We start from the raw sequence: 27,971 nt of genomic DNA on the forward strand, positions 1-27,971 counted from the left end.
CCTTAATGACACGAGCGCCGTCTGCACTTTGAACCTATGCACTTGTTGTACGTCGCTCTGGACAAGAGCGTCTGCTAAATGCCTGTAATGTAATGTAATGTGATGTAACACTACTGCCCGCCTCCATCAGAACAGGCGAGAATCTGACACTTGCAGGCTTAAATACCAGTGATCATACGCTTCACCCACCGCAATGTTATGGGCGGGAAAAAAACAAAAAAAAACAATAAGCAATAACACAAAGCGCACGGACCCGTCCCGTCGCACGTTCCCGAGATCACCGGGCCAAGCCCCCGGGAACGAAACTCTCCCCCCAGAACGAGGAGGAACGAACGGAAAGGTCACCGCTCAGCGGCGATCCGAACGGCCGCTCTGACAAACGCGCGACGCGTTCTCTCAGACACCGCGGGCTCCGCCAGCGGACGACCCCTCTCCCTGCCCTCTCTAATACATTCATTGAGTTGTTGATAAAAAAGAAATGAGATTATTCAAGTCTGTTCCCCCCATCTCTCCTTTCTTCCTTTTTTTTTTTCCAATGGCTAAGCATCTTTTTTAGATGGATCTTGGGAAAGGGTGTGCACCGAGTAATGAGTTTCTCCCCCCCCCCCCCCTTTCTTAGGCTTATCGGGGACACTCAGCATTTTTATTTTTTTTCCGGTGAGAAGATTACCAAGCCGAGGTGGGTGAAGACACCTATGTAAGAACGCAGTAGAAGGGGTTAAGCAAGATTGCGTGGCTAATACATTTGGGTGGAGATGGATGGGAGAGGGGGGTTTTAAAATCCCACTCGCCCCCTCCCCCCGCCCCCCCCCCCCCCAACCCCCAACCCCCAATTTCATTTTTTCAGTATTTATATTCCGAGCAATGTCTCCCTTCTTCCCCTGAGTGATGTTTATGGATAAGCTTTTGCATATGTATCGGACAGATTATGAGCGACTGTCCTTCACTCCTCCGGATAGAGGTCAGGGGGCCCTCCCTTGGCACAGGCTCACCCAACCAGCCCCCGGGAGAAACCGCACAGACCCATCTCCCAGACTGCCGTTCACTCCGATGCGGGAGAATCGTGTTACTGACGTGAAAGCCAACCGCTGGGGGAAATTCAGTATGCTTTTAACATGCATTTAGCCCCGATGCCGTGGGTGTCAGATTCTCCATGATTTATACCCAATATAAACAATGTTCCACTTGAGGACAGAAGGGGGGGAAAAAAAAACACTGTGGTATATGTTCTTAGCCTCTCAGCACAAATTATTTGGTTCACATTACAGATTTGTACTGTAGTTGGATTGATATTGCTGAAGCTCCATTTTATTAATTTATTGCCAAGGTCTGCGAAACTCAGTAGGCATGAGAACAAACCATAAAGATTATACAGTGGTGCTGAGGTGGAGGTTTATTTTGGTTCTCTATCAAGGCTGTGTTTGGTGGAGAATATGCAGTGCGATACAAAGTGCTCTGCTGAGGGCAGGCAATGTAAGTCACGGAGCAGCTTCAGATGGGCCAATAATTAAGGCTTTCTTTAAGGAAAAGACGGCTCATTTTAAAAGGACCGACCAGCCTCTTAACCCGTGACAGATTTAACATCCAAGAACTCCGCTGTACTTGATTGTCACCGTCAATATATAGCTTGGACATAATTAGCATCGACCCAGCCGCGATTCTCCCCCCCGAAAGCCGAAGGCGTCGTCCTGAGAAGATAAGGAACCTCCATCTACACACGATAAGGAAGTGCCATTTCTTCCCCTTTTCCCTCGATGGAAGTGACCTATTGCAGTGACCGATTATTTATTTATTTATATAATTTATGTATTTATTTCCGCAATCAGGAGAACCCACATCGGCAAATTGCAATCTTGATAAGAACGCACGTTGTGCAGGGTGCAGGTGGATGCTGTCCAATGAATAAGTCTTTCCATTAGCCTTACTTTCCACATTCAAACAGACACTACCATCCATTACACTGGCCTGGAGGGTGGGGTACAACATGCTCAGCGAATGGTTCCCCTCTTGCCCCCTCGCCCTTTCCACCCCTGACTCTTACCCACAGATTAATCTTTCATAATCTGACCAGGCACTGGTATTGCTCTAAATCCAAAGTTATGAGAAGAATCTATAACCTGAAGCCCTCGGGGAATAATTTAACAGAGCTTATTCATGGGTGAGGGTTTAAACTGGGCACTGTGATGAGCAAATGAGGCTTTGAGAAGACCACGGTCACTGATGCTGACAAAAAGAATCAGTTGGTTGTCATCAAGTCACTGATTCACACAAGATGACTCCACCCATTTTGGGGTTTGTGAAGCCTTCTGAAAAGTATCAACCTGTCACTGTGTTCTTAAAGTATTGAACTGCCTGTCTGTCTTTAACTGACATTTGAAGAACTAATGAGAAAGACGTTTAGCTCTGGGGCTCCTTTATATGTAAATGATTTACATCTGCTGGAAGGTACATTCTGCATGTACAGCTAAATTCATTTGTTCCTTTTACTATTAAGATGGACAAGCGTTTGATTGTTCTTTTTTTTTTCATCATAGTATCCATGGTTTCATGAGCCAGCTTCAAAAACCAATCATTTTCGCCACTCAGGGTCAGTTCCTCCAGACTGCCAGCCGAACAGGCCCCGCACACACCCCTCCACACGCGGCCACACCCACCCACTGGCTCGGAGGCCAAAGGATCTACGCCCCGCACACCATTCCAGCGCTAATGACTAAATCTGTCACCTTCGACGCGGCGAATGTTCCCGGCCAGCGCTGCTCAGCGCTCCATCGCGGCTGATTAGTTCAGGAGCGACACATCCACTGTGAAATGAGCTTCTCGCTTCCCGACAACCCTCCACCTACAATCTCCGAGCGCCCCTCGCGCTTGTTCTTCCTCACTCACCGTTTTCCTCTCTCTTTCTTAACCACCCCCTCCTCCTCCCCCTCCCCCCGCCCCTGCGCATGCCCCACCCCCTGTCACCCCCGCCCCCCCCCCCACCCCGAGTTGCCCTCTGCGTTGATTACTCCTCTTCCGAGCGCGCGTCTTGTGATTGATGGAGCAGGCACTGCCGCAAAATTATTTCTAAAACAGCCTGATCTTACAAGCCACTTCCTGCCGGGGAAGGATAATGCACGATCCAATCCCCTTAATGCTCAGAGCCCTCTGGTTTCAGATTAATTCCCCCCCGAAACTGGACGGCCTCGCTGCGCGCTAAATTGAGGAAATGCATTTCCGAACATCATCTCATTAATAATTTCGATGACTCGGAGAAATAATTGCCACTCTCGCCTTCTGTTCCGGAGGCCAGCTAATTGGATGTGGCCAACACCTACAAGAACACTGAGCGTCAAGAAGTACAACATCATTTCAAATTATAAAGTGGTCCCTTTCGCATGACAGGCCAGTGCCTCCCCCCCATAAAAAAGTGATAAAATCCTGTCAGTCATACCACGAGAGTCATGCATGAAACACAAATAAATTTAAAAAAGCCTTGAGTTCATATGCAGATACCACAGCGAACTTACCCTTTAAACACTGATCGATGTGATTATATAATCAATGTTGATGAGATGCTATCCATACAAGCACAAAGACACACACACACACACTCTTCTGTGTGTTCTGACGCTTCAAAGAAATTTCAGAAACTTTCTGGGCAGGCCATTCATCCAGACCGCGGGCAAACCTTTTATTTTTGACGTTCCAACACGTGGATTTAGTGAGCTGCCACCGGCTAGCCATAATCTGTTATTGTTTCCCTGAAACCATGTTCGATTAATTTCTCTTTTAAATTGACTGTCCAGCCTGCTTTAGCAATGGGAGCTATGATGGAGCTGCAGCACAAATGCTTTATGTCACAGCTTTTGTCAAGCGCCCGTTCCCTGCAGCCCCGGTATGTAATTGAAAAGCCGTCTCACAGTAAAATAGGGGTGACCGGCTATGTTTTTTTTTGGGGGGGGGGGGGGGGGGTTATACTTCAGAGGTGAGGGTCAACTCCATTTAACTCCTTTCCAAGGCCCGAGACCGAACTCCCCAACTTAGAATTGGTGCGATTGGATTGGAGAGATTTGGCCCCGCTGAACCCATTCAGCTGCCTGTGATGCGCGACTTTTGAGAGCGGGGCGGGAGGGGGTGAGCGTGCAGTAGATTCACTGGGGTGTGCGGTGATGAGTTTGGAAATGTGCCAAAGACAGGCCATGGAGAAGGGGAGGGGAGGGAGAAAAGGGAGGGGTTAGGGTCAGAACTGCTCTTTGTGTCTGAGCAAATCTACTCTGTAATCTGAGTTTAAAGCCCGCCCTCCTCCTCCCCCCTTCTCTCTGACCCTCGCCCCTGCCTCCCACCCCACCCCCACACCCCCCAAAAAAAAAACCTGCTCTCACTTCTGTTTACTTCCTCCCACCCTCTCTCCCCGTCTCCAGGTCCTCTTCCCCCTCTTTTGCCGCAGCTCGCCGGTGCTGATTTTCTTTCAAGGCAAAGGCCTGTGATAAACAGCCACATCTGCCTGCTATCACCGGCCCGCACTGCTTAAATTTCCCCCTGCAAACCCCGCAGATCGTTTCCACGGGAACTGTAAAACCAGGAGCCAGCCCCGCGGAGCGTGCATCTGATTCATTTGCAGACCCGGCTGCGAAGACCACGGCAAGGACAGCTTGGGAAATTAAAAAACAAAAGATGTATGTATTATTATCCAGGAGTAGCTCTGGGTCTTTGTTTATCGCCAGGCACGCTCTTTGGCTGAAAACAAAAATGTATTTAAAAATCTCAGAATCCATGCGCAGTAACATCCGGCATCGTGACTGGGTCAATGCCCGTGTTCTGGGGTAAACCAGTCACAGTCTACAATGTCTGTGAATGGAAACACCCAGCCTTCAGTTCACACTATTACAGCCCAGAAACTCAACTTCCCATCAGCACTTAAGCCCGACCGATATATTGGATGACCAATATATTGGGCCGGTATTTCCATTTTTGGACCATATCGGTGTCAGTAACCGAGGTCGGGATGCGGCCTATGTAGAGAACCAATATTTATAAACGCTGACACATGGGCTCCATCTCTACATCTACAATAAATGTATTTCTAACCACAGAAAGATACAAATTGTTACTTCTGTGAAAAGTACTTGTATTTGCATACACTGTCATGATCCCATCACATAGTTTTTCCACCTCTGCTGATCCTGACTCCACCACCCTCCTCTGCCCCACCCCCCCACTACCACCCCCTCCCCCCTTTAATCAAATGCAGCCTCAACAACAAGATTGGAAAACAAAACTGACCTGCTTTTGAAAGCCCACGGAAGGCCTGGCACAGGAGCTTCTTGGAAACCTGGAGTTTGAGATACTAATTTGCAAGCGTTTTTTTTGGTGTTTTTTGTTTTTTTCCTTCTGCAAGGGAACGAACGACGCAGGTTTGAAACGCGGGTTGACAGCGCGCGAGTTCAGGGAGAGAACGTCACGTCAACGCGGTGATTCGGTTTCTCGTTTGGTTCCCAAATTCAAAGTGCTGATTTCAAGCATCCTGCTTGATGCAGGAAGTGCAGTGCAACGTAGCGCGAGGGGGGGGGGGGGGGGGGGGGGGCAAGTGATAGAACATCCACCTACTCCCAGCGGTTCGGTGCCAGTGCGGTGCGGTAAATACGAAACTTCAAAAAAATAAAAACGAACGTCGCCCTTAAACAGTCGTTCGTCCTTTCGAAGTAGCTGGCAGCCGGCTCAATTAATGGCACCATGTAGCAGAGAGCGAGCGGGCCACAAGCGGCGCACCGGAGGCAAAGTTAGCGGGTTTCCGAGCCTTTCCAGACAGATGCCCGCTCGTTTGCCGCTTCCTCGTGACAGGGTATAGTCGGCGGGCCACCGTTGGGCCTCCGTTAGTTTTATCTTATTTATAGCCTACGCAGCAAATGTGCTTCTAAACGCAGAAACGGGTACAGATCGCTACTTCTGTGAGAAAAAATATTTATTTAGCGCAACATCTTTGGAACGTCTTTGAGGAGCTCCCTGGCCGGGTGCAAACGCAGAGAGGCTACGCCTCCAGCTTATAGTGCATCACTAACTGACTAGCAATATTGATGGCCAGTAGTTGTTTGATGTTCAAAACACTGATATTTAATTAGGTCAAAATGTTCCGTGTAAAACTGATTGACAATGTTAACAAAGTTAGCAACAAAATATTCTTCAAAAATGTTTTTTTTAAATGTATCTGTTTAAGAAAGCAGCCTTCTAACCAGGTGCACAGTCACGTTAGCTGCTTACGGAGAATTGTATTCGGGATGTTTACCTCTCTAGCAGCGCGAGGCTGGAGTGTTTCATTACCGCAAAAAAAGAGAGAGAGAGAGAGAAAGAGAGAGAGAGAGAGAGAGAGGGCGATAGAAAAGTCCAATTCATCTATCCTTTGGCAGTTACCACGGCAACCTGCCGAGCCCAAACAGGAGATGGGCGCGGATAAGGGACTCCAAGGACGAGGGTACGCGACACGTCAGCGTTTCCACCGAGCACAAATCACAGCGCCCGCACCCCAGCGCCTCCTTCCAGGAGCCCAATCAGCGCGCCGGTCCGGTCCGGTCCGCTCGTTTGTTCGCTGACAGAACACTTAGTCTGCAAGAAACTGAGCGGGGGGGGGGGGGGGGGGGGCGCGAGAGACCAAAAGAGGAACACCCTCCCCTCGAAGAGCGGACATGGACAGAGGCCTGTAATTGTTATGAACTGCCAAAATGGACTCACCTCATTCCTTTCACTGCGTTGTGATGCCTCGCCATAATAAGCGGGTCAGGAAGACTTGGGAGTTGCTTTCATGTTAAAATATGAAAATACAAAGTATAATTTGTCACTCACACCCAGAAGGAAATACAGTGGTTCCCAGCATGCCTGACTGGTGCAAAGATATAAGAGCAGGGGACAGAGCAGCTTCGACCACACACATGACATCATCAGTCTTAATTTCACCTGAATGTCACACCCTGAGATTATAACCTCTATTACAAGTGAGACCTAGCCGAGACTGCAGGTGTAGCAGCACACACAGTGAGCGTAGTTTCACAACTATATCCGCCACCACATTGTAACCACCGCAACTTCTAAGGACATGGCTTCAGATAGTTTGAAGTAGAGACAACTAGCTGACAGAAATGATAAGCAAGCCATTGTCCAGCAAGCTAATGAGTCCCCAAGATGCATTAGCCCCATTTTGTTGATATTCGATAAAGCATACACCTTATATTTCACTGCACAAACAGTATGTAGCTACTGCATATGGTTGCTTTAACTCAGAACTTAAAATTGGTTTATGAGCATTACGTTTTATCAACTAAAAGCCTGTCTGTGGGGGGAAAACTGACAAGGCTTTAATGAAAGGGACCTGCTAATGCATTATCTTCACTGCCCTGCTAAGGAGATGAACTCTTGTTTTTTTTTCCCCCTATCAGAACAGATTTGAAAGGTGGCAGCTGCCAGGCCTGCGTTGATGGATCTGGGTTTTCAGAGTCAAGTGGGAGCCGTAATGGCTGAGTGAAGAAGGAACGGATCGCGTAGAAACGGGGCACAAACCCACAGGAACTGACCATTTAGGCGACCATGAAAGGACAAGAGTTTTACGCAACAGTAAACAGGAGCCGGACCCTCTTTCCTCCTCCTCTCTCTCTCTCTCTCTCTCTTTTCCTCTCTACATACATACGAATACATGTATAATGTATGTACAACTGTATCTCAGCAGCACATCATTTCAAGTGCCTTAAAATACCTCAATGAATGCAATTTTGCAGAGAGAAAAATCCCCCACGTGCTGAATAATGGAAATCTCAGTAAGATAAGAATGAGAACAGCACCGCTGCCAAAATCAAGATGGCTCTCAACAGGCGCAGTGGCGAAGATCAATGCCATTTTAATGGCTCCCCATTTCAAAGGCATGAATGGGCTCACTGTTGCGAAGTGACTTTGACAGTTCACACTAAACAAACTTTGCCAAAGCAGATGTAGGGATAGACTCTAAAGCAGTTTGTCTTTCTGGCGCCCTCTCTTCCCCCCTCGCCCCCACCAAGCGTCCTTCGGTGCCTCTGCTTTCCTTTAACAGCTTCCACTTTCTACAGTCATTCAAAAAAGCCCCATACAGGACCTTGAACATTTCTGAAAGTCTTGCTCACTAGCCTGACGTAGTCAGCGGTCAACCGTGGTTGTAAGTTCTTCTCTGCTCACCCCGCCCCTCTCACCCCAAAAATAGTCTCACACCAACCCAATCCCCCCCCCACCCAACCCCCAGCCTGGCCTGCCCCAATCCAGCACGCTAAAAGACAGGCCTTGGAGAAGCAGAGCTGTGTTAAATTCATCATTGTTGGAGACTGATAAAGAGCTTAAGGCCTATGAAAAGAGGCTGGACACAATCTCACAGCCTGCGAGGCCCTTGGCTGAAAAGCTCGCCGTACCGCCATCGTGCTTACCGCCTTCTCCGGGCACTTGACAACTGCAACAGCGCACAATAGAATTCTTGTGTCAAACAAAACGGTCGTTGTCTACTCAAAGGTTTATTGCCAAGACCCCATTTGCACATGCATGCCCAATAACACCCCATTAGAAAAACTACTACAAGCAGAACTAAACAAGATTTTCCGCCTCGCTTGATGGTCTTACGTTAAGGCCCTCATTCATGCGCTCAACTGCATGCACAAAAAAGGCACAGAATCTAAAATGTAAAAAAAAAAGAAAAGAAAACACTGTCACAAAATCCTTTTGATGAGCAGAAAACAAATATGCGCTGCTAAAGAATGTCCGTTTGCTGTGGCGTTAAGCTCTGCCAGAGGCTGCAGGGCAGTTGGGATTTGCCCGTCGAAACAATTCGAGTGGGCCACCAGATAGTTCTATCGCAATATAGTTTGTTTACATGTTGAATACAGTCGTAATGTATGTCGTGTTGTGATTTTGTGCGGTGAAAATGGTGGTCAGGAGTATAAAACTGAGGAATGCGGAAAGGTTACACAAAGTCAACGGCTAGGGTACAGCCACCGGCACTCAGCATCGTATGCAGCAGCAACACAGTTCATCCATTGCTTTTCTTCTGGCAGAGATGATATGGGATGATAAAAGGCAGTATCATTTTGCTAAAGAAAAATACAGAAAAGGCACAGACCTTGGTAATACCACCCTCTGATTATCCCCCCGATTATCATGCAGCGGCCAATGGCTTTTTAAAAAATGCTGTTAAAATGTCTGCTTGGACTTTGGAAGAACTACAGAGCACAGGTCAGATAAGGTAGCTACAATTCCCATAAAGTACCAGTTACCCGTAGCCATGAACACATACATATTATGCTGTATTTGAGAAAATGAAGAGGCTAATATTTGAATAGGATACAAATAACTAGTAAAAGAAAAAGTCACTCACTTTGTAAGTGTATTAGCTAGCAATAATGTACCTATGGCCTGCTAATGTAACGATTCCGTGTGTACGTTCCAGTTCTAACTTGTCTAACATGTCCAGAATAGCTAAATACCAAACGAGGAAACATACAATATTCTCGCACATTAAGGGGTGCACTCAGTGTAAAAATTGTTATAACGCTGCCTAATTGCTGTTACCATCTATATGGAATCATTCCTATTGCTAAAAATGGGATTTTCAGTATCTCTGACCACCTCACCTCTTCACTTGACATTCTGCTTCTAGCGCTCGGGGGTGCGTCCTCAACGGAGGTGTGGGTGGGTTTGAGGATGGAGGAGGAGACAAACCCAAAGTCTAGAAGGGCCGCAAAAAACCTGCATTGTGTAACTTTAACCCACACACACACACACACACACACACTGTTGTTTGATTCAAGAATATCTTTTTCGTTGCTATTTTTTAAAAACAGAAGTGCCTTTGACAACTCTAACAATGTAGCAGTCATTAAGCTGGGCTCGCAACCCAGCAGTTGAGGGTTCGATCCCCAGCTGGGACGCTACCGTTTGTATCCTTCAGCAAGGTACTTAACCTGAATTGCTTCATTTAAAAATCCGGCTGCGCAAATGGATTGTGCGTCTAAGTGGCACTGAATTAGAGCATCTGCTAGATGCCAAAAATGAAATGAATGAAATAATATCAGTATTCTGGTAATAAACTCCAACTGAGGTGAAAAAATGTGTGTGTCGGGGGAGGAGGGCGGCAAGGTGAATGATGAAAGTTCAGTGTCCTCCATTACCGTCCCATTTAACATTTGCACCCTGGCTCTGGAGGTGGCGCTGGTCGCCCCCCTCGACCTTCCCTTCCTTACAAGCCCCGCAGACCATCAGCCACATTAAAAATGTAAAGGAAGTCAAGCTGCTGAAGGTCTGTTGACTCGCGAGGGCTGCACTCCAAACGACGGCACCAATCCGTGAGGCTTCCACATTTCCACACACCTCACCTCAGACAGTGGAGCTCCACTGCACTGTCCCCACAGAAATATGAGAATCCGCTGATTTCCAGTGAACAAATATAGGTCTGCATTCCGTCCAATGTGACCTATATATATATATATATATATATATATATTTATTTTTAATTTTTATTTATTTATTCTTTTTACAATACCGAGGAAGAAAACGAACATCCGTATGCGTTGATTTAACATAGGTAGCAGGGAGCTGCATTTCATGCAGATGTGCTGGTATTTAACCGGTATAATCTACGCTGGTAAAGTGGCAAACCCTTGGAAAGCCACAAGCTAGATACGAAGCTGCTGAAATGTAAAGATAAGGCCGCAGCAAACAGTGTTTCAGATTCTGTAAAGCTGTGCTATTCTGCTTAGCAATCCCCCTTCCATTCAGCCCATCCCCTAAGCTGCAAAGCCAGCGATTAAATATTCGAAGACAGAATATTACCACACGGCTAAGATGGGCCCCTTTCATATTTTCAGCGTTTGAAACGCGCACCCAATCCAAATTGGGACAGCAAACAGGTTGTGATTTGTCGCGTTTACCCCCGCCGTTTTTTTTTTTTATTATCCTCTGAGTCTTCATTAGCCCGCTGAATGCGAACACACAAATCTCTCGGAGAAGTTTAATTGCGGCAAATCTCGAAACCGTCAATAGCACGCCGAGGATAAAGAGGAGAGAGGCGAAATAAGCATTAGCTGATTATGCAAATGCGCAGTTCCGCCATATGCTACCTGATAATGAACAAACCGCGCGCGCCTAGCAGCCCGGTCGCAGTGAAAGGATGATCTGTAAGTGAAAAAGACATGGGCTGCGGATTACGGGGTGCGGGTGGATGCGGGGGGTTTTGCAGGGGTACGCAACGGAAGGTGTGTAAATAACTGCCCTGCTGCGTTGTTCCCTCTGACGCAGACTCTTTTTCTAAACTGACTGTGCATGTGCGTGTGTGTGTGTGCTTGTGTGTGTGGGGGGTGGGGGTACACACGGGGGGTTGGGACAGTGGAGGGGGTTGACATCTGCAATTTAGGACGACTGCAGATGTGGAGAAAGGTAATGGAGCATGTTATTGCTAATCAATTCCCTTCTCTCGCCACTCCTTCATAAGCCCAAAGAGAGGCACGAGTGTATCCAGGTCAAATGGCAGGACTTATCCGGCAAAAACAACACGCTAACGATGCTCTACTTTCTGAGATACTGCAGTTGAAAGTGTAACGTTTCTGCAGTGTCACGGTTAGGTTCTATAGAGAATTGTGCCGTATCATAACAAAAACAAAGAAAGCAGTTTGGGCTTTTCCAGTTAGGCAACCTTAGCCATTGGTTAGGGTTTGGCGCTTTATCTGGTGTCTCAGTTCATCTACACAGCAGCAACTGATCTGCAATTAAAGAGCTGGGGCTTCATTTATAAAAAGTTTTTTTATTAAGTCTTGGATTTAAACTTATACCTGATCTTAAGATCAGTTGCCAAACTGTGCTTACGCTTCATTTATTAAAAAAAAAAAGAATGAGACCAAAAAAAGATCACCAGATCTTGTCTGCCTGCACGTGTCCGTGTATGTGTGTGCATGTGTGCGTGTGGGTAGGGGGGAGTACGTTGCTTTGTGGGACTATGCTTGTATGTGGAAATTTTCATCCGAGAGCTGTCTCACCACAGGAACATTTATCTGACAGTCCTAAGCTTGCCAGGGTAGAGTCACCGAGTTCCTTTTTTTTTTTCTTTTTTGCATCACAGGAACAAATCCTGAATTAACATGTTCCCTCCAAAGCTGACGTCGCACAAAAAGGCGCTGGGCATAATTTGCAGAGAGGCTCTTTGACACTAAACCAAACTGTGAAAGAAGAATGAAGATGTTCCCAACTACAAACCCCCATCAGAAATGTCATGTTTGCGCTGTTATTTCCAAGGGAATATACAGATTCCATAAATAAGCAAGAGAAATCTCTGTCTATGCCAAGTGAGATCTCCCAGCCTGTTTATTTGGCAAGGGAACAACAAGCACAGTCATCAGATGAGGGGCAGGTTTCAGGTCCAATTAAAAGATGAAGCCTAACATAGCTCAATTAGACTTGATCTTAGACAGTTTCATGCCTGGCCTACATATTCACACAACACAAACTTGTATTTTTAGACATGGGAAAGATCCAATACATGCACAAGTCAGTGACAGTGAAAGCATGTCTGAATAGTTTGAGTATGGATATGGAAATTTAGCAAAGTAAAGGCACTTTAAATCTCAGTGGCAGTCTTACTAATTTCTTCCAGGCTAAAGGTGCCATAAACTTATGACCAGAATCAAGACGGCTATTTTATTTATTTATTTTGTTTCTGTTTGAGTGTGTCGGTGTGTGAGTGTGCGTGCTTGGGTATGACGTGCTTTGAGACTGAAAATTAACAAATAAAAAAAGCTGCTAAAATCGTAATCGTGACAAATACTACAACGATATGCGTATTACATTCGATTTACGTAAAGATGACAGAAGTATTCCGTTCGGGACACTGCAGAATGTTTCGCCACTGAAGCCATGGCAACCGCACTGTAGCCACACCGTGCCAGTCACGTGTCCCCTGCTGCTCAAATCACAGTCCACGAGGGCCAAGAACCGCTGCTTTTCCACCCTCTCGTTACCTGGGAGTCAGGTGTGAAGACAGCGTGGCCAGTTAGTAGCACTAATAGCACAGTCATTTTCCTGGGAGAAAAGAAAGCTGGGGTCCTGATTGGATTTCAGGGCCAGATTTGAGTTTTCATGCGCTAGTCTCTGATGCTAGCCTATGAAGCGCTCAGTAATCGGTAAAGCAGGGGACACTCAAATCTGGCCCTCCAGGAAAGTCGTACCACTGGTCTTCATCCCCCACCCCACCCCCACCCCCCCTTTAATCAGGACGGATTTAAACCTGGGACACGAGGTGATTTAAATCTCTGGCCAATCGGTGGCATTAATCGATCCATTAACTATCGGGTGAAAAGAGAAAACTGGACTCCAGGGCCAGATTTGCGTATCTCTGCAGTGCAGGATCCCCGGTCGCCGGTAATGTTCCACTGTCCCATCATTCATCCCCACCTGTGTCTCCAGTGTTAGCAGTACCATACAGCTACCGCGGCTCAGTGCCCTCTTTACTGCACACGGAGTGCATTTTTTTCCCTTGATCTTTATTATTCTGTGGCACCCTCGCTGTTTTTACTGCGGTTCTGCAACTAACACTAAGCAGCAGAAACCAGCTTGTGTTTTCCACCGGGCGCATTATGTTATTAAACGGTTATTTTTCACCGGCCGTCGAGAGCTCCTCGCTGTTCGCCGAAACCCAGCGAGGAAAAAAAGGCATCGGTGAATCTGCTCAATATCCTCTCGCTGATCAGAGGAGCTTTCACAAGGGCAATTACTGGGTTATTATTAGTGAGCCCGGACAAGCAGCAGGAGCAACAGCCAAGGGACACTGAAAGGCCTGAACAGCGGCCAGGCCAATAAAGTGCATTCCAAGCATAACCAAACATCACTTGCAAGCGACGATGAGAGGAGGCAGTTGAGGTCCGCCATTTTCTATTTTTTTTTTTTTTATATATATACACTTATTATTACCTGATAATTAATGTTACTTCTATTCAAAGGTGTGTAGGACTGTAGGCAAAGTGCTGAAAAAGGCAACAGTATGATGCCTTAATTACACACAGATCCTTGTCACAGCTTTGTAAGATGCATATTCATGACTATTCTGAGAGGTCTAAGCTTAACAGGCCCAGCGAGCTTACAGCCTAAGCTGCTCCAGGAACAGAGACAGACAGCCTCCTCCTCCTTCCGAGCGGTAATCCAAACACATTATGAGAGTCAGAGTTTTTGGTAATTCGCGATAGGCTGCCCACATAGCTAAAAGAAAAAGCATTTCGTTATAAATGTCCATGCATGGGCTGATCAAAGTGCAAATGTGACAGCACTTGCAGAGCATGAATATGAACACAAAGGCCGCCCCCGCGAATCCCATATCAGCACGCATTTCTATTCAGCCACGGGCACGCTCCTTCAAACGTGTGAATGAGGTTTACCTAAGCCCTCACTTCAAACCAAACCCTTTCATACCCTCCTCTTTGTGCATCACATCAACCCACACACACACACACACACCGCACTGCACTGTCCACAGAAAAATCTAATTTCGTTAAATCGTTTCGGTAAGTCACGTTGAGTCGACCACTTGCTTCAAGAGAAAGCGTTTCCGTCAGCTGCCCATAGTTTTCCAGCCTGCTCGGTAACCATCTGAAGAGGATGTAAACACAGCTTTGCTCACAATTTATTTCCATGTTACTAAAATGGAGGGAAAGGTTATATTTGTTGCCAATGCTTGTCCCTTGCTTATAATTTCCCCCCTGGTTTAGCACACTCCAATCGTATTTGTTTTGAAGGTATGGTCCCAACCACAGCAACATTAGGGGGACTAGCCTACTAGCATGAGTCCTCAAAGCTGCACATCCGTAACATCTGTAAAATATGCAGCAGGCCCAGCAGCCCTGCCGTGAAGTCATTGCACTGGCGGATTGCACCTCGTGTGTATCTAGCATATGCAGACAGCAGGCGCCCAGCTGACCAATTGATACTGTCCCTCCCCAAGCAGTTGTGAGGTAGGCTATGACCTGCAATGGTATGCCCAACCACAGTAGGCCACAGGCAAAGTCAGGATACCATTCTGGACCAAGATACCATGGTAACGTTGCATAGTTTGCTGAATATTATTATTATTATTATTATTATTATTATTGATAATAATAATTATTATTATTATTATGCTGTTGTCATGCAATTCCAGAAAAAAAAGCAAATGCATTGCTGCAGAATAAATTGTTCTACAAAACCCCAACTGGGACTGTTAAGAGTAAGATCCCTTCATCACCATTCAGTCCACTGAATTAACCAAGAAGGGAAGGGTGTGCTTTGATAAACCCCGACATGTCAATAACCCCTGCTTCTCCGTGCTCAGTCAAAACATTGATGATGCAACTTAGTTGGAGGAGACGGCAGTCCCTTTTTTGGCAATGACACGGATAAGATGTGCTGTGGCAGAGCAATAAGTAAATCGCATGCCTTTGGTGAAATAATGAAGTCGCGGACTCTTGATCTTAAATTACAGCTAGACTTCTTTCCATTTTTCGTTTCCATACTATTTGCTTCCTCCCACATTTTTTTTCACTCCACGAGGGCATGTGGAGTTCGTTTAAAACATCCATTCTGTGTTCAGAGACATGCTGCTCTTCAATTCCCTCCAAGGTTGCACCTTATAAAAGAACTGATTCTCCAGTCCCGGGGTCAAGTGCAGCATTAATTTTCATTCTGTCAAAAAGAATGGAGCATATCATTCTATTCACCGTTCACTGCCATCCTGCAGTACCACAAAACAAGATGCATCACCCTAAAGTAATTAAATGAACGCAGAAATGGAATTCATTCACTGTTGCACAGATAGTTTCATGTGCAAAGTTATTCCGATTTTTTCCCTCCACAATAAACCAGATATTCCCCATTTGCACCCATCTTTGCACAGCTTGCCAAAATGTTGAGTCTTCCTCTTGCCCACTGCTTCACTTATTCTGTTAATTATTCTGTAAATTACATCAATATTTGCATGAAATCGGTTTGTTGTGGGCCTGCTAACAGCAACATAGTCTGATCTCCCACAACTCCCAGCAAGCTGCCGACTGTCCAGAGATGGTGGCTAAGGAGTACCACCCTTCTACCCTCAGATTAACCACTGAACTGGAGCATAATTTCACACTAAGTCTGAGATTATGACTAATACCACCCTGCTGCGCTCAGATATTAGCTAACCGCAGAACTGAGGTATAACTTTCCACTAGACTGAGGTCAGGACTAATGCCACCCTGCTATGTTCAGGTATTAACTAACCACTGAACTGAGGTACAGTATAATTTACCACCACCTAATGCCAATCTGCTACATCTAGGTATAACCTAGTGATGAACTGGGAACAGAATAATAGTCATGCTGTTATGCTCAGGAATAATTTACCAATAACCACCACCATTAGCTTTGCTAACCAACAAGCAAAGCACATATTATAAATGCATAGATATATATGTACTATACCCACACCCAGCCCTAAGAAGAAAACAAACATAAAGCCATAAACAAATATGACCTAAAGCCATAAAAAGGCCATAACCTGAAAAAAAAAAAAAAAAAACGAAACAAAAAAAAGAAAAAAGTAGAGTGGGAATGAGAGGGGAACAAAGATTTGAAGAGAGGGAGTAGGATTTGAAGATTGTGCTCAAAATGTGTATGTAAAAACTCCTAAATGGGGGTTAGTTAGAAGTGTGTTATCCAATTCACTGGATGTAAAAACAAATTAACAAAACACGGACAGAACATTCAGATGGAGATAGACAGCCTAATTATAATTATGAAATGACATGGCGTAATATTAGTGTGCCGTTGTCAGAAGTTCTGGGACGCTGGCGTTGTCCTTGGCGTTGTCCTCAAAGAGTTAGATTATATTATCACCGCGCCCACAACTTTGTAACATCTAAACCCACTGCAAAGAATCTACGGACGGTGCATTTAAATGGGAGCACAGAGGAGTGAATGACACCTAATACGTCCAGTGTCCCGCAAATATGATGTGATCGCTGGATTGGCAGAAAAACTGACATTTGCGCTGCACCATTGACTAATTAATAGGAGTCCGAATCCCGCAATATCGATGTAGATAATAGCAGGATTACTGAATGTTGGCCTACACTGTTCACACAAAGGCATAAGGAAATTATGCCAGAAAACTCAACACATAATTATTTTGGGGATGAATGTGTGACTGCTACGCAACCCGACTTCCGCGTGGGGAAAATAGTTTAAACCTATCCAACAGAGCTATGGATCCACTTTCATTTCAAGGTAATTTTTCGTGTCCCCGCGTCTTTTTAATCCAGCAGGGGGGACAAGCTCCTTTGAAAATCCGGCAGTGAAATAACAAATGCTTTTATTTGTTGAAAATGATTGATCAGTTCCATCGACCCGCAGCAATGTGCAAATGGGAAGAGCGTAGCACGGAGCAAGAAACGAGAGCTCCATTCTTTTTCACTTTCTAGAACTCCAAGGTGGTAATGTGACACCGATGGTAACAGAAGCCACTGACTAGAAAGATGTTAATCCTGACAAAGTGACATAGCATTAACCGGAGCCGCAGCGAGATTGAATTCTGCGTCCCCTGGGACCGTGGGTAACGCCGGTGGTGGCGCTCCATCTTTTTGAATGCCCCTTAGAGACGATACCCTGCTTGCAAACAGAGCTCTCAATCCTCCAAAAGTACAACAGCACCCTCTATTGAAATGCAGCACATAGTCCAGGGGAATTTTTCTTCCCCCTTTAGCCTCGACGTTATTCAGTGGTTTGACCTGGGAGGTTGATTTGTTATGGGTTTTGTCCCGTCTGCAAGGACGTCTGGTAATGCTGCAGAGTACTCCAAAATGTATCATTTCTTAGCTTTTCTCCGCACAGTAGAATTTTTTTGTATATCTGAATTGTTACTGCTATTGTAGGCATATAAGAATTAATTTAATGGAGCGTGCACATGGGCCAGTGACAGCTAAATGGGCAACTGATGGCACATTTAAAATTGATCAAACTGCTTTCGCCACTGTTTATGTAAGTAAACTATTGCCGGGTATACATTCGGATTTATTATAACAAACGTTAGGAGAACAGAGTGTTGCAGCTACCTGTAATATAAGCATCTAATATAATTGCCCGATACATTGTTGTTGAATTAACTTAAAAATTAAACATGGTGTATTGACCAGTGTACTTCACACTCATGTACCTACAACAAAAGTGAATATATAAATAACGTCTTTTGTATCATTATGTTGTGATAGAAGATATTAACGAGTCAAAGTCATGGTGACTTAAAAATAGGCTATGTTATAATCTTCGATGTGCGGATAAAATTCAAGTAAAGATCGGAGGCAAGCTAAAGCCCAGACATAAACCTTTCGTCTGAAAAGTAAAAGGTGCAACCTGGAAAAATGTTACAATAACGAAATGTAAATGGAAAATAACTTGCCATAGTCAACCTCGGACACTAACAAAGTTAACCTACAACTCGCTCTCAAAAAAAAAGAAGAAAGTTTTAAATGTATGTTTTGGAAATTTGAAATATCCTTTTCATCCCAGAATTCGTCTATATACGGTAAAGAAAACAATTTTATGCCATTATTATTCGCACGGAGGGATAAAGAACTAAGGGCGGATGGGGGATGGGCTGAATGCATTCGCTGGGTAGCCCATAACAGTACCGTGAAGATAGGAGAGGGGTCTGAGAATCTACGCCAGCTTGAAAGAAGCTATCTTCAGCTGTGGGCATGAATACTGAATAAACTTGAAACGATGGTCAAGATGACCGACTACGGGCACTTGTGTCTTATCAATGCAGTGTTTGAATAAACAAGTAAAAATTCAGTGGTGGCATATGCCTCGCTTAAAACAACGGCATATTGACAGACCGAGTTACTACAGCGAATAATCTATATTCCGTTTTATTTTTAAGTCTATGCAGCCCACTGCTTTGTGACACTGTTTTCAGCATTTAATAGTCGATAACAGCAGCTATGCACAGTCATCACACGTTGTCTACTCACCCTTTATTCACATGGTTGTAAATATTATGTTGTCATTTTGTATTTTACCAAATAAGACCTTATTCATTTGCATGTTCGATCAAATGTAAAGTAGTCTAATGGTGATCATAATCTTTATTAAAGTGGAGGAAAATGCAATTACATGCATCGGCATAAATGTAAATCACCAGCTGACCAACAGCTGAATAACCGACTTGAATGGAAGAGCGAACATGAAAGAACGACGAAATCACTCTCTGCATAGCAATGATTAGTAGACTGCTCCATCGCTAGGGATCCCGTTCACCCAATCTTGTATTCTAGTCAGCTGTATTTTCAGTTAGTGGTTTTTTTCCCCACAAGTTTGAACACATCGATGCCTCACCAGCTCATTTGCATACTGTCCAAATTGATTCAACTGCTGACGAAAAACATTTTCTCTACCGAAAACTGAAATAAATAATGCTGTTAATTAAATTCGATTAAAAAAATAACAATAATGCAAAATCATCAACCTGGTTGGCACAGAAGGAGGCAATGTGTAGTGGTTGAAGGCGCGTGTTATGACGTGATATTCCAGTTTGATAGTCTAATATTTGCGCGTTCCATCCTATCGGACAGAACTAAAATATAGCTATATTAAACACAGGTAAATGCAGTCGTAATTTTGTTAGCAGCTGTAGCCTTCAAACACACGCCACTTTTGTCTTCAGGACACAGGCACTTCTTGCTTAGTAACCTAAGAATTCTAACAAAGTGTCTCCTCGAACACGTTATGACGGAATATAATTCAAGTGACATTTCATTTAAGTGGCTGTTTCCACTAACAATTACAGCTACGTTCGTGTTTCGATGCCCTGTCTGGGTAACAAGCCTGTTATCCTCGTTGAGTTTGCGAGACAAGTCCCATTTTTCTAGGACCCAAAACTCCGCTCATTCCATCTCAAGACTGTGTTTGTTCAGGTGGTGGCGAATCATTATTTTCTGATTTCATCGTAAATAATGAACGATATTCATACACAGCACGCGTAGCCTATTGAAAATGATTAATACGATTAATGTAAACGCACACAGCCCTTACCTTTTCAGACTGCCAGATATGCTTCCGTCACCTCAGTGTTCCAACGAACGGTCCCATTAGCGTCTATACTGCGTATGTTTCTCTATGACAGGAGAACATTCCACACCATCAGTCTTTAAGAACACTCCAAATAAAGGCTTCTCTTCCGCTTGAGTTAAGTAGCAAAATGAGACTGATACAGAGTTGGGTGAAATAAAGACAAGGCGACCAAGCGCTAGAAGCGAGACTATACAGAAGAATAAAACTGTAGCATCCCCCACAATCAATCCGGTGCAGCCGCTCTGTAGCGCACGTCCTCTCTCCCTCCTCAGCGAAACGAAATGACGCTCATTGCCATGCTGGGCAGGCGCTTCTTCTTCGCCGCTGGTGACTAACTAGAGTCTGCCCCGTTTTTTTTTTTTGTTTTTTTTTACGTTTCTTGATGGAAGCCGTTTCTCATTTGGCACACGGCCCCAGCAAGTGCAAAGTAATAGCTTGAATGGTTAAACTGGGTTCAAAAACCTCCGGCCAATCAAAATAGGCGAGTAGACGCGGCACCGCTTGGGACTCGTCTCAAAGGGAGAAATTGTCACAATTCCATACGGGATGAATTCCTTATCCTCTCAATGCGTCCGTGGGAAGCGCATCTCTCCAGTTCTGGAGTGATGTCAATAAAATTGCTCCCACTTACGTAAAAAGATAACTGAATGTGCTCGCTCTTACATCAGGAGTGGATATCAGCCCATTTCGCCTTAAAGCAAACCCACTTCATCATACACTACGAATATCACAAAGCAGCTAATACGGAGTGAGCCAGGGATGTTTGTGAAAATCAAGTGGTGGCTGCTGCAGGCTTCACAAATTGCCAAGTAAAAGATCTGTTGAATTTGCGAGTGCAAAAGTAGGCCTATCCTTCACTAATCTTCACCGATTCATCAGCTGCTAAATATTCCCACTAGTGAATACCTGTCACAGCCTCATTGACTTTTCTCCAGACGTCAGCCGGTATGTTTTTTAGCTCCTAATTCCCCAGGGTTATCGGGTATATCTTAAGAAAACTAATATCGAGGTCACCTTAGTGAACCCTTTAATACTGGTCTTTGTGTGTTGTGTAAGCTAATTACGGTTCCAAATGCAGCAGAAGCAATTATGATGTGAACCTGTCAACGAGCATAATTATGCTTTGCAGACAGCAAGCCCCTTTTTTCTATTTTTGAGTGGGGCGTGAACGTAAAAACAAGAGCTTACTGCTAGTGATGGCCATGCAAATCTCTTAGCAGTTTTGCTATTTTAGCTATAACGCATTTACCTGAAGTTGAAACGGCAAGTCCCTCCTCACAATACATAGAGCTGGGTTGTTTCTGGATTATATTTGAATAAGCATATGAAAAGAAAAATGTACACATAAATAAATTGATAAAGCATGATGTTTGTTTTTCAAGTATCAGATTCGTTAAGTACTAATGTATATTTTGTGTTTATGTTTCGTTTAATTTATCCATGTTGGGGGCTGTCATTGCTCCTCTCCACCAGAATAGCATGCCACATAAGAATTACAGTCCCATTGTCATTCACCCGGAAGAGATATGTGCCCGGGCTTGCCAAAAATTCACATTTAATCCCTGGGGGGATATTGCTGTCATAAAGCCAGATAATCTTGTACAGGATCCGCCACTAATTGTCCATTTGGCAGGCGAAAAAAAAAAGTGAATAATCAATTCCACCTGATTATTACCCTCTTCAGCGCCTGAATAATATTGTAGCTGGGGTAATGGATTTACTGATATTAGCTTAACAGCAGTCGCCTATGAATGAAGGAATAAATAAAGGGGGCCGGCATCCGAGGTGACAGAGAATGACTGTGCCGCAATCGATACGGGGGAAGGTTTTAATCAGCTCAATTTAAGGCACAAATTAGGCATCAGGTGGAGGCACCGACTGATTTGTGGTCCGTCCACGCTGCTGACCCAAAGCTTTTTCTTTCCGGTTTTTTTTCTGTTTGCCTGGTTATCGGCCGCAGGTCTGCCACGCCGAACAGCAAAGACAACCGGACACTCGGCTGGCGCAGGCAGTGCAGTCCATGGGTGGCTGAGCAAGGCACTGCACGTTGGCCCTCGTAGCCGGTCGCATGCAGAAGGGGTTTTGGCCTTGAGACCCAGTAACCGCGAGTGTCAGTGAACACCAGAGTTGTTTGGCATTCGTTCCCTCTGCCTCTTGTGCCTCCTCGAATAACCAAGGCGAGACGTTTTTTTGGGGGGACGCGGACCGGCCTGACTGTTTTTGAGCGCCACGAGCACGCGGAGGCCGACCGGGGCGGCGTCAAAAGAACCTTTGCCCGCCGCGCGCCGCGCAGAGCGAAGCTCGCGATCAGCCGGCCGCACGGACAGGCTGACCCACGTCTCAGAGGGAAACAATATCAGCTTGAGGTGGTAAATCTTGTTTTATTTTATTTTTTCATTTTATTCTCAGATAAGGAATGGTCGGCTTCCATGCCAGGGCAGAGGGGACGGCGGCAAAACACAAAACAATCTGCGAAGATAAGAGACAAGGGCTTTTAGAAAACGGCATGTTTTTTTTTGTTTTGTTTTGTTTTGTTTTCATAAACCAAGCAATTTCTCAGGGGTGGGTTCCCTTGCAGTCTCAAAATCCCATGTTAAACTGAATGTATAAGATGACGTCCTTTCATATATTTCTTTATACAATCACTGTCAGTGTTTCTCTTGTACAATATTGCTATTAATTGGAAACTTGCTGGTAAGTTCGAAAAGCTACCAGCTTGAATGCTCTGTCTTTGCATGTGACTATGTAAAAGCATTAGAGCAAAATGACCCCAAAGACACAGAAGAGAGTAATGTGTCCTGTGATATTAATGTACACTTAAACAGTTGGAGATATTGGTTCCCTTGGAACATTGGTAGTCTGTTTGTGATGAATCTATTTGTATGCATCTTATTTTTAGCAAGTATCAGTTTTTCAATAATATCTTTGCTACCTGGCTTGGATGTCTTGCACTAGTGTTCTGAATTATAAATGTTACTGAAGAACACAATGGCCCTCTCGCAATAATGGAAGATCAACTGTGTATAGAAGCAGATTAATAAAATTACATGTTGGTTATATATGTATTTGTTCATTCCTTTGACATCAGAATGGCACAAACAAATGATAAATATTAATGAATACAATTAGCTATAATTCATGAAAGGTAATCCTTTCAGTGAATTTGTAAGTAAAACAAGGAATGTTATTTTATGATTAGATCAATAAGGCAAACATTATTCCCCTCATCATGTGTTTTGCCATACATCAAGAAATATAATGTATTGTGACAGTGTTTATGCTATTATTTTACCCGGGATACACCAATTAAATGGATCCAATACAATGGCTACACGTCCTGGGGAAAAAAAAATAAAAAAAGTGTCACATAGCCTAACTGCGTCAGCGCACAGGTAAACAAGGATCGTCCGTCACCGGAACACAACATTCCTTCATTGCCGCGGACACCGAAGCCTGGGCATCTCGGCTGCTGTTCGGCGGCTGCTGTAGGCAACGGCCTTGGTAAAAACCGGCCAGCCAAAGAGCAGCCGCGGTGCTGCGGGGGGGAAAAGCGGGAAGCGCGCGTAGCCGCCGGCAGGTACAGAGGGTGTAATCGAATGAACCCGCGCGGAGGTGCGCCGCGCCGGCTAATGGAAAGGAAACAGGCTGCTGGGCTGAAATGTGAATCTCGCTGCCCATATGGAGGGGGCTTGCTGCGACCGTGATATCCCGTAAATAGGATTGGGCCCTGCGGGGATCTGTCGGCCGAGGGGAAAAGGGGTGGGGGGGGGGGGGGCGAGGGATTGGGGCAGGCGAGTCCCGAAAATGATTCCTTTGAAAGGGTACCCACCTAATGCCTCGCCTCCCATTGGCCGAGCGAGACGTGATAATCCAGTCGGATGAAAAAAAAGTGAGTTCAAAGTGGTTCAAAGGGCAAAGGTCATAACTGTTATGGATAAATAAATAAAAAAAGCAGCAGCAGCGTAATGTATACCCATGTTTTTTTAAACACATGTACACTGACACATTTACATGAAATCAATGGAAATATATACAGTGAAATCTGTCTAAGGGGAGTAGTGGAAAATGGCCGTCGTGTGCAGTTAAATCTGCCATAGCAGATTTCATTGTAACAAGTAAAAAAACGCGCGCACACACACACACACACACACACACGCACAAACCCAGAACGTAAGAAGATAATGCAATTCATTGAAAAGAGTTGGCACGGCCCTTACCATGTGGCTGTCATGCATCGATGCAGCTCCTCTGGGAGAGCAAGAGCATGACTGGCGAACACGTTTTGCAGGTGACTGCGATGCAAACATAATATATAGAAAAAAAGTGAAAGTACCATAAAGTACCATCGTGGACACGTTGGCTGCCATGCAACAGGTGACTGCCAAGGCGGGTTTCACACATACAGTACACAGGGGCTGGCTCAAAACAATGGAACCACCAAACAATATACGAACATCAAGCAACTAATGAGGTGTAGGACCACCCACCCTTCACATTCAGGACAATTTCATTCCTTCTAGGAATGCTGTCATACAGGTGAAATTTACTGTGTGTCCAATGTTCCATTGCACACTGTCTGAACTGAACTTCACAAGGAAGGCTTCTGTTTCCTTGAGGGGTGATGGAGGTGGAAATCTATTTCACACTATGCACTCCAGAACTTCCAAAAAATGATGATGTTCGAGGATGTTCAGATCTTGTGATTGTGGAGGCTATGGAATGAATTTGTTTAGTTTCTCTACCAATGTGTCCTTTATGGGGGTGTCGTTATTGGAATATAGAGACATCATAAGCGAACAGTGTTTTCACCATAAGGTGCACCTGGTGCACATGGCTTCATATTGGTTGGCCGTTATAAAACCACGCAGAGCAATCATCATATGTAAAGACTCCCATGAGATGGCTACACATACTGTTGCAAGTCCAATCCACCATCGTTTTTAACAGCTGGCAACAGACAAAGGCCACCTTTGGTATGGCTTTTACCAGGTGTGTGTGTGTTTGTGTGTGTGTGTGCATGTATTTTCCCACCAATATTCCAAGCAAAATTATTCAATAAGTGAATAAATTCTCAGGTAATTTCAGTCGTAAGTAGAATTTTTTATTTTATTTTACAAGCATCTAAAGGGTTATTGTATATCAAATATGCATTTGTCCCAGGTCTGGTGTAGACACAAGCACATTTGTTAGACTTTTTCTACTGTTATTTTTTCACCTAGCAGAAGAGGCTATTAGTAATGAAATCTGAATCAATATGTGCATTTGCATATAGCTGAAAGTAAGCAATAATTGCATTCTTGCTTACTACCCACCTTTTAAACACTGAAAGATCTGCGGTTGAACTCTGTGGCTTCCACCATCTGCCTGTATCACCTTGTGTTGTCGGGTTCTGGTGCTGGCAAGGAAATAGTATGAAAATCAATCAGATATATAATTAAAAAGAAAAAAAAAAAGATTCACATTCGGTCAACCTCATCTGGTCCCTGTGGTTAAGCAATACATCAATTCTGATGTTAATTTTTTTTAGAGAAAAGAATAAAAAAGCAATTCCCTCCATCTCTCAAAGAAGGATGAAGAAGCATTTTTGTCCACTGATAAGCCAACTAGTAGCTCTACCAAAATCAAATTATAATGAAGCATTACTTATGGTCATATTTAATCATTAATAATATGCATATTTAATAATAATATTTATTATAATTTCAGAAGTGGTTTAATTTTATTCTATAAGAAAACTGCACTACATAAAAAAGGAAAAAAGTAAACATGGCTTAAATTTGATCTAATATGTAGTCTTCATTGAAGCATTAACACACTTCTACGGTATACAACAGACATTCTTTTTTGAAAGCTGCTATTTAAATATAGTTCTGGTGCAGTGTGGAACAGCAGAATATTCTCAGGCTCTCAGGCACGTAAACAGCACCCCTGCCTCTTCAGCCTGTTTTACTGTAAGGTTACCATGGTTACCTCATCCTGCCTGTCAATCAATGTTGCTTTGCCACTTTGTGTTCTGACTTTTTTTTTTTTTCCACAGCCAAAGCTTTTTTTTTTTGTCTTTCAACATAATGAGCCAGATCAGCCCCCCCCCCCCCCCCCCCCCCCCCCAACATCATTTCAAGTATCAACTTGTACTCAAGTCCCAACTCATGCTGAGCTCCTGCATAAAATTGTTTCATGAACATATTACCTATGGGCATTGTGTAATGGAGTTTGTTTTTACAGGTGTTCTGTGGTTTCTGCTTAAATGGACACTTAATGCTCAATAAACCATGTCTTTTCTTTACAGCCAGCTTTATATTCTGGGGTAATCACTGAAGTGATATTTTGCAAGGCCACTGATTGGTTATATTGTGTGTGTCTAAGGAGGTAATAATAATAATAATAATAGTAATAATAATAATACCTTGCTTTTATATAGTGCTTTTCTCACACTCAAAGCTCTTTACATTTACACTGTAAGGCTTTACATTATTGAGAGGAAACTGTCTTCAGCCACCACCAATGTGTTGGGTGCCTTGTATCACCACTTGGGTGATGACCAGAACGTTCACCCCAATGTATTTTTGCCAGTTAAACTGCGGGATGGTTAGGTAGCAAGTTGAGAGCCAAGTTGGGAATTTAGCCAGGATGCCAAGGAACCCCCTACTCTTTCAGTCGGTGTTGTTGGAACCATTGCGCTTAACCTGCACTCTTAGTTCAAATGCTCACCATAGATGGCGCTCTATACACTTTCAAGGTAATAACAGGTGCACACCTGCGTGTATGGAGTGTGCCTGATTGGGAGGAAGCGCACCGTTTTCGACCGTGTCATGGAGTCATCACGGTGGCGTGTGTGTGTGTGCGCTTGATAGCATATTCTGAGACACTTGACAGTTCAGAGTTGCTCATTGGGTGCCATACTTTGTTGTTATGTGTCATCAAGCCAGCCACGAGAACCCTCCACAACCAATGGACCGAGCACAAACACAGTGAGTCGAATGCGTCAAACTGCTTTCAGTTAGACAGCTTAGTTAGCCTATAGCCAGATAGCGCTGCAGGAAAAGTCAACTACAGGTGTTATGGGTTCTCATGACCATGTGACCAATGACCGCCACAGTGAGTTAGGACCTTGGTCTGACATCTCATCCGAAAGACGGACCGAACAAGCAAGGCAAGCAGGTTGACGTCAGTATAACGTTGCTTTGTGGGATGCTAGCGTGTGCTTTTCTGCCACTGCCGTATGGCATCCTTCAATCACGTGAGACGGAAGGAGCATCTCCACTGGGGAAAACAGCATTTCAATCACGAACCCAGCGTGATGACAGGGGTTCACCACCTCCAACCCCCGTCTTGCCCCGCGTTTTGGAATGCTGCGTTGAACCATTCTAGGTCCAGACTGTGCTCTCTTAGCAGCGCCCATCAGTCAGACTGATTTACACGAAGAAAGAAACACGTCCGGTTTTGCAGCATGAACACCCATCCCCCCACCCCCCCCCCCCACCCCCAACCGCCTCCTTAAAGCAGCGAGTAGCCGAGCAAGGGTGGAAAATGATTCATTCCCGTTGAGGGGGGCGCTGCTGTTTGAGTTGCAAATCAAAACCCATCGGGCGCAGGATCGCAGACGCATTTAATGACCTCTTTGTAAATATTTATTCGGCGCGATAGGCGGGCACAAGCGCCTCTGCCGAGGACGACGCCGCGCGACGGCCAGATTAGCGCGGCAGTGGAGCCGTGACATAAATTTCCTCTTAATCTGTTGTTTTTCATTTTTGATTTATCTGTTCATTTTTTTTTTTTTTTTTTTGTTTCGTTCTGTCGCTTTATCTCGCGCATCAGTCGACAGTAACGTAGATTCTGGAGGCCGGCACTCGAGCCGGCCCGCGTCCCAAACTGAA

The 27,971-nt window shown here is 44.7% G+C and overlaps 1 protein-coding gene across 1 annotated transcript in view; it reads right to left on the reverse strand.

The window, feature by feature from the left end:
• The window catches only part of cdh11 (cadherin 11, type 2, OB-cadherin (osteoblast)), a 60,778-nt gene extending 40,268 nt beyond the window's left edge, over nt 1-20,510 (reverse strand). The window contains exon 1 of the mRNA XM_035419993.1: nt 20,056-20,510. The gene's annotated coding sequence lies outside the window, so the exon portion shown is untranslated. The remainder of the gene's footprint in view (nt 1-20,055) is intronic.
• Nucleotides 20,511-27,971: the final 7,461 nt, after the last annotated feature.

This window comes from Anguilla anguilla, chromosome 5 (genome assembly GCF_013347855.1).
Source record: "Anguilla anguilla isolate fAngAng1 chromosome 5, fAngAng1.pri, whole genome shotgun sequence".
Classification (NCBI taxonomy): Eukaryota; Metazoa; Chordata; class Actinopteri; order Anguilliformes; family Anguillidae; genus Anguilla; species Anguilla anguilla.